The 7,717-nt window shown below is 43.8% G+C and overlaps 1 long non-coding RNA gene across 1 annotated transcript; it reads right to left on the reverse strand.

Annotated features, from left to right (window-relative positions):
- Positions 1 to 1,133: 1,133 nt before the first annotated feature.
- LOC138988931 (uncharacterized) lies at positions 1,134 to 3,798 on the reverse strand. Its single transcript, XR_011465209.1, has 3 exons — positions 3,666 to 3,798; positions 3,071 to 3,172; positions 1,134 to 1,614 (listed from the first exon to the last, which is right to left on the reverse strand). It is a non-coding gene; the product is annotated as an uncharacterized lncRNA (long non-coding RNA).
- Between the last annotated feature and the right edge of the window lie 3,919 nt (positions 3,799 to 7,717).

A 7,717-nucleotide genomic window follows, 5' to 3' on the forward strand; every position in this document is an offset into this window, starting at 1 on the left:
TATCCCTGCAAGGCTATTATGATAGATTCTTTAAAGTTTTATTCTCTTTGCATTGTTTCTGCCATCCAAGTTTCTTTTTTCTTTCTGTTTGTTCAGGTGTCTTTTATATTAGAGACTTTCCGCCCATGTCTGGTGATCACTGCTGTTTATAAGTGGGGCCTTAAAAGTGGGGCCTTAGCAGCAGATTGGAAGCTTCATGGGACAAGGGCCCTGTCCACTGTGATTTTCAGTGCAAAGTTATCTGGCTAGGGACCCCTAATGGCAATATCATCTTATCTTTTCTCTTGAGCTAGTCAGTTGCCCCAGTGAATAATACTCTTCTCCTGCCTGGACGATATAATCGAATTTCCAGCTTTCACGATACTGGATAGGAGAAGAGAGTTAATGATCTCAACAGATTGCATGTAAGCGTCCATTTAATAGCTGTTTTCTATATGACACCTCTGTCCTTAGTATGGACCTTCAATGCAGACTCTCTCTTTTATCATTTATTGAGAATCAGTCCCAGTTTTCTGTACAGGGAAGTCCCTAGTATGTGAAGCAAAGGAATCTAACCATAATGGATCTAAACATCCCTTATACAGGTTTTAACCAATCCTCACATTTTAGCTCTCTGTTACCCTCACTTCCAGTGGTACCAGGAGTCACCAATTCTTGAGCCTTTTGAGAGTTCTTTGATATAAAATCAGAGTATCTCTTGGCCTCCCATAGGCTGCTTTCTAATTCAACTTCCTAGGGTCTGCTATGCCCAATACCACTTATCAGGTTTCCAGACTCTGAAATATTGTTGTTGATGATTCCTTTACCACACTCTTTGTCCTTATGAGGTTATGCCTTTGTTTAACTTGTGATTTTTCAAGTGATGTTTGGAGATAGAGGGGAGCAATCTGTACATTCCACCCATCATTTATCCTGTACTTCTGGTCATTTTTCATTAAAAAAAATTTCACCGAATAGTTCTCAATAGCAAGCTGCTCTGTAGCATTTAAAATAATATTAGGTTAGCAAATTCATGTTTCACAGTTTTCAGGAACCATTATTTTTCTGGAAAGCAAGGTGACTCCCTGGGAGAGACAAACAGTTTATCATCAGTCAGGAGCAAATGCAGACCCACCTTTTTGAAATTTCTGGTTTCTATTCTTTTAAAGATTTTTATTTCAACGGGCTAGTAAAAGTTTGGTTTCTGCGTGGAGACATGGCACTCGTTTCAGTAAAGGAGCTTGGAAAATGACTGTTGTCTCTTTGTGGTGACCAGGGTGGTGATCCCCAGCAGGACTGGTTTAAGCCAGACATTGCTTTAGGAATAGGCATACTTTAGGAAGTAGGGCTTCCCAGGTGGCTCTAGTGGTAGAGACCCTGCCTGCCAATGCAGGAGAGGAAAGAGATGTGGGTTCAGTTCCTGGGTTGTGAAGCTCTGGAGAAGGAGGTGGCTACCCACTGCAGTATTCTTGCCTGGAGAATCCCATGGACAGAGGAGCCTGGCAGGCTACAGTCCATAGGGTCACAAATAGTCAGGCACAACTGAAGCGATCTAGCACGCACACATATACGCAAGTACAGCAAAGCATTGTCTGGAAGTCTGCCAGGAGTCTGCTGGAAGAACTTTTCTTGCTTCTGAAAAGAAAAATACAAGGAAGAGATAGCTTCTGTCAGTTCTCTCAGTATCTGTTTCTGGATGCTATACCTGGGGCTGCCTCAGCCTCCAAGCAATGCAGTCTTTGATCCAACCGAAATTGAGAACTGCAGAATAGAAGAAGAAAACAATTTGCTTTATTGAGCTGCTGGTTGATCCAAGCTTGGGCTTCCCCTTCCTCTGAACTTCCAGTTAGAAGAAATGATAACTATCCTTATTCCTTAAGCCAATTTGAGTTGGAGTCTTCTGCTTCTTGTAGCTGAAAACATACCAACTCCAAATACTGCCAGTATACAAGCCACATTCTTTGGCAGAAAAATGTTTTTTAAAAATTCTATAGAAATTTTGATTTATAGTTTCTGTTTCAATCATGAAAATAGGTTCAGGAAGAATGAGTTTAATATCTGTACAGATAGGAAAAAACGTATTACTTAGCATCCAGGTGCCTAAAGTTCACTCTTTTGAAAAGAGCTTATTTCATTGTTTTCAGCGTCTCCTATCAAACAAAAATTTGGGTTTTTCCCCATGTACTTGGGTCCCAGTAAAGAAAAAGTAGAAAATGAAGTGCAGTGAAATGAACCTTCAGAAGTAAGTGGAATATATAACTCCATCATTTTTAATTGCTTTTATCAGTTCTTTTGAAGTTCTAGTTTGAAGAGGACTTTTTCTGTAGATGACTCTGAAAGTTATTGGAGTTTTAATGCTGTGGATTATCCCCTAAAAGAAAAATTTTGTTATTTTTTATAATAAGCAGGTTTAGCAGAGAAGGGCTTCCCTAGTGACTCAGATGGTAAAAAAAAAATCGCTTCCAGTACAGGAGACCTAGGTTTGATTTCTGAGTCGGGAAGATCCTCTGGAGAAGGGAATAGCAACCCACTCTAGTATTCTTGCCTAGAGAATCCCCATGGACAGAGGAGCCCTGTGGGCTACAGTCCATGGGGATGCAAAGAGTGGGACACAACTGAGTGACTATCAGTTTCAATTAGCAGAGAATTATCATGAGAGGGGGTGATATAGGGTGGGGCCAAATATGGTGACCAAATGTGTGCTTGCTGTGCTTGGAGGGTCAAGAATCCCTAACACCCTATATAAGGGGTTGCTTTAGGTCCTGGGCCCTTGAGGGCACACAGAGGCAAGACACACACACCAATGACCATCAGCTGACCTGGAAAGAAAATAAGGGCCTTGTGAGAGTGCAGGTGTGGTCTTTGGAAGGACAGAGGAAAAAGTGAATTTTTTGAGCTGGTGAATTACTACTAGAGGATGTGCGTTTGAGCCATGACAAAGGATGGGAGGCTTGGACATGCATCAGGAAAGAGGTGTAGGAAGCGAGGGGGAGAGGGTGAGCAATGCCACATTCCTTTCCTTTCCGGATGATGGCACAGCCAATGAATACTGCAGCCAGGCCATGTTACGGTCATTCCTTCATTTACTCACTTCTGGATTCTCTTCCCATGCCATGAAGATGTTTACCTTCTTAATTCAACCTGGATTGCTGTTGTTCATGCCTCTTCCCTTCACTTTAGGTGAATGTTTCTCCTGCAGAGATACCCATATTTGGTAGGTGAATCATCAAAAACATAAGGCTATGGGACTTCCCTGGTGGTCCAGTGGTTAAGAATTCCCCTTCCAGTTCAAGGGATGTGGGTTTGATCCCTGGCTGGGGAAACAAGATCCCACATGCCTTGGGGCAACTGAGCCTGTATACCACAACTAGAGAAGCCCATGTAGCACAGTGAACAATCCTGCATGCTGCAGCTAAGACCTGAAATGGCAAAAAAAAAAAAAAAAAAGTAAGGTTTTGACTCTGAAATTTCAGAAACTGACACTATCCCTTCCCCCTAAGTTTGTCCCCTGTCTTTTTACTGCCTATTTGGAATGAGGAAGGGACCTGGTCATCTTTAAGGTACAGCTCAAGGACCACCTACTTTAAGAGGAAAAAAGGGAAATGCTTTTACTGAAAAGCCCCTCCACACAGGCATCTGCTGCCCACCTCCCCTGCCCCCCTCCCACTTCCTCATTTAGCTCTCACCATTGTCGTAGCAGGGACTTCACCCAGGCTCTTGTGCTCTATGAACTGAGCATTCTGTGGTGCCGACACCAAAAGTGGGTCTCGCCTTGATGTCCAGCCCCCAGCTGGTGATAGGAGCAGCCATGAGAGCCTGAAGTTCACACCCGAGTTCACTGGGTCCCAAGTTCACAGCAGGATCTGGCCATATTGGGAGTCCAGCCAGTTTCTTCCTGAGGATGTGCTGTAGTGACTCATGACCAGCCCTGTGGGAGAATATCAGAATCTACTCGCCAAAATTTAACAATAGCAGCATTTTAATCATCTCCTAGGAGTGACGGACGTCACCGCCTCCAGGGGAAGAGGAGGCGTCCCACCCAGCTGCATCCTACGCGAGGCCTCCCTTCCTCTCAGGTGGGTGGCAGAGTTGGCAGGATGGGGTGGAGGTGTAGGTGAAAGGCTAAGAGAACTTGAAAGGATGCTGCAGTTTGTGGGATCCTCTAAGCCATGGGCCCTACTGTGTGAAATAAAGGGTTGGACTATATGATTCCTAAGTCTCCTGGAGGGCACAGGAGGGCCAAGAGGAGCTACTCCACGTTTGAGGCCAGGAGGGGCAGCCATGAGGAGATACCCCTTGTCCAAGGTAAGGAGCAACAGCTGCGCTTTGCTGGAGCAGCCGTGAAGAGATACCCCACGTCCAAGGTAAGAGAAACCCAAGTAAGATGGTAGGTTTTGCGAGAGGGCATCAGAGGGCAGACACACTGAAACCATAATCACAGAAAACTAGCCAATCTGACCACACGGACCACAGTCTTGTCTAACTCAATGAAACTAAGCCATGCCCGTGGGGCAACCCAAGACAGGTGGGTCATGGTGGAGAGGTCTGACAGAATGTGGTCCACTGAAGAAGGGAATGGCAAACTACTTCAGTATTCTTGCCTTGAGAACCCCATGAACAGTATGAAAAGGCAAAATGATAGAATACTGAAAGAGGAACTCCCCAGGTCAGTAGGTGCCCAATATGCTACTGGAGATCAGTGGAGAAATAACTCCAGAAAGAATGAAGGGATGGAGCCAAAGCAAAAACAATACCCAGTTGTGGATGTGACTGGTGATAGAAGCAAGGTCTGATGCTGTAAAGAGCAATAAAGCATAGGAACCTGGAATGTCAGGTCCATGAATCAAGGCAAATTGGAAGTGGTCAAACAGGAGATGGCAAGTGTGAACGTTGACATTCTAGGAATCAGTGAACTAAAATGGACTCTGGAATGGGTGAATTTAACTCAGATGAGTATTATATCTACTACTGTGGGCAGGAATCCCTTAGAAGAAATGGAGTAGCCATGATGGTCAACAAAAGAGTCCGAAATGTAGTACTTGGATGCAACCTCAAAAACAACAGAATGATCTCTGTTCATTTCCAAGGCAAACCATTCAATATCATGGTAATCCAAGCCTATGCCCCAACCAGTTATGCTGAAGAAGCTGAAGTTGAATGGTTCTATGAAGACCTACAAGACCTTTTAGAACTAACACCCAAAAAAGATGTCCTTTTCATTATGGGGGACTGGAATGCAAAAGTAGGAAGTCAAGAAACACCTGGAGTAACAGGCAAATTTGGCCTTGGAGTATGGAATGAAGTAGGGCAAAGGCTAATAGAGTTTTGCCAAGAGAACGCACTGGTCGTAGCAAACACCCTCTTCCAACAACACAGGAGAAGACTCTACACATGGACATCACCAGATGGTCGACACCGAAATCAGATTGATTATATTCTTTGCAGCCAAAGATGGAGAAGCTCTATACAGTCAGCAAAAACAAGACTGGGAGCTGACTGTGGCTTGTATCATGAACTCCTTATTGCCAAATTCAGACTTAAATTGAAGAAAGTAGGGAAAACCACTAGACCATTCAGGTATGGCCTAAATCAAATCCCTTATGACTATACAGTGGAAGTGAGAAATAGATTTAAGGGACTAGATTTGATAGACAGAGTGCCTGATGAACTATGGACGGAGGTTCGTGACATTGTACAGGAGACAGGGATCAAGACCATCCCCATGGAAAAGAAATGCAAAAAAGCAAAATGGCTGTCTGGGGAGGCCTTATAAATAGCTGTGAAAAGAAGAGAAGCAAAAAGCAGAGAAAAGGAAAGATATTTCCATTTGAATGCAGAGTTCCAAAGAACAGCAAGGAGAGATAAGAAAGCCTTCCTCAGTGATCAATGCAAAGAAATAGAGGAAAATGACAGAACGGGAAAGAGTAGAGATCTCTTCAAGAAAATTAGAGATACCAAGGGAATATTTCATGCAAAGATGGGCTCAATAAAGGACAGAAATGGTAAGAACCTAACAGAAGCAGAAGATATTAAGAAGAGGTGGCAAGAATACACAGAAGAACTGTACAAAAAAGAGCTTCACGACCCAGATAATCATGATGGTGTGATCACTCACCTAGAGCCAGACATCCCGGAATGGGAAGTCAAGTAGGCCTAAGAAAGCATCACTACAAACAAAGCTAGTGGAGGTGATGGAATTCCAGTTGAGCTATTTCAAACTCTGAAAGCTGATGCTGTGAAAGTGCTGCACTCAATATGCCAGCAAATTTGGAAAACTCAGCAGTGGCCATAGGACTGGAAAAGGTCAGTTTTCATTCCAATCCCAAAGAAAGGCAATGCCAAAGAATGCTCAAACTACCACACAACTGCACTCATCCCACATGCTAGTAAAATAATGCTCAAAATTCTCCAAGCCAGGCTTCAGCAATATGTGAACCGTGAACTTCCAGATGTTCAAGCTGGATTTAGAAAAGGCAGAGGAACCAGAGATCAAATTGCCAACATCCGCTGGATCATGGAAAAAGCAAGAGAATTCCAGAAAAACATCTATTTCTGCTTTATTGACTATGCCAAAGCCTTTGACTGTGTGTATCACAATAAACTGTGGAAAATTCTGAAAGAGATGGGAATACCAGACCACCTGACCTGCCTCTTGAGAAATCTGTATGCAGGCCAGGAAGTAACAGTTAGAACTGAACATGGAACAACAGACTGGTTCCAAATAGGAAAAGGAGTACTTCAAGGCTGTATATTGTTACCCTGATTATTTAACTTATATGCAGAGTACATCATGAGAAATGCTGGGCTGGAGGAAGCACAAGCTGGAATCAAGATTGCCAGGAGAAATATCAATAACCTCAGATATGCAGATGACACCGCCCTTATGGCAGAAAGTGAAGAGGAACTAAAAAGCCTCTTGATGCTTGATGAAAGTGAAAGAGGAGAGTGAAGAAGTTGGCTTAAAGCTCAGCATTCAAAAAACTAAAATCATGGCATTTGGTCCCATCACTTCATGGCAAATAGATGGGGAAACAGTGGAAACAGTGTCAGACTTTATTTTTCTGGGCTCCAAAATCACTGCAGATGGTGATTGCAGCCATGAAATTAAAAGACACTTACTCCTTGGCAGGAAAGTTATGACCAACCTAGATAGCATATTGAAAAGCAGAGACATTTCTTTGCCAACAAAGGTCCATCTAGTCAAGGCTATGATTTTTCCAGTGGTCATGTATGGATGTGAGAGTTGGACTATAAAGAAAGCTGAGCACCGAAGAATTGATGCTTTTGAACTGTGGTGTTGGAGAAGACTCTTGAGAGTCCCTTGGACTGCAAGAAGGTCCAACCAGTCCATCGTAAAGGAGTTCAGTCCTGGGTGTTCATTGGAAGGACTGATGCTAAAGCTGAAACTCCAATATTTTGGCCACCTCATGTGAAGAGTTGACTCATTGGAAAAGACCCTGATGCTGGGAGGGATTGGGGGCAGGAGGAGAAGGGGACAACAGAGGATGAAATGGCTGGATGGCATCACCAACTTGATGGACATGAGTCTGAGTGAACTCCGGGAGTTGGTGATGGACAGGGAGGACTGGTGTGCTGTGATTCATGGGGTCGCAACGAGTCGGACATGACTGAGTGACTGAACTCAACTGAAGTCTCCCAGCACAGGCTTCAGGCTTCTGAAATTCCAGAACTCCTGGGCTATCCTTGAGGTTTTTCCTGCTTGAGTTGAACCTGGAAA

This window comes from Bos mutus, chromosome 1 (genome assembly GCF_027580195.1).
Source record: "Bos mutus isolate GX-2022 chromosome 1, NWIPB_WYAK_1.1, whole genome shotgun sequence".
NCBI classification, from domain to species: domain Eukaryota; kingdom Metazoa; phylum Chordata; class Mammalia; order Artiodactyla; family Bovidae; genus Bos; species Bos mutus.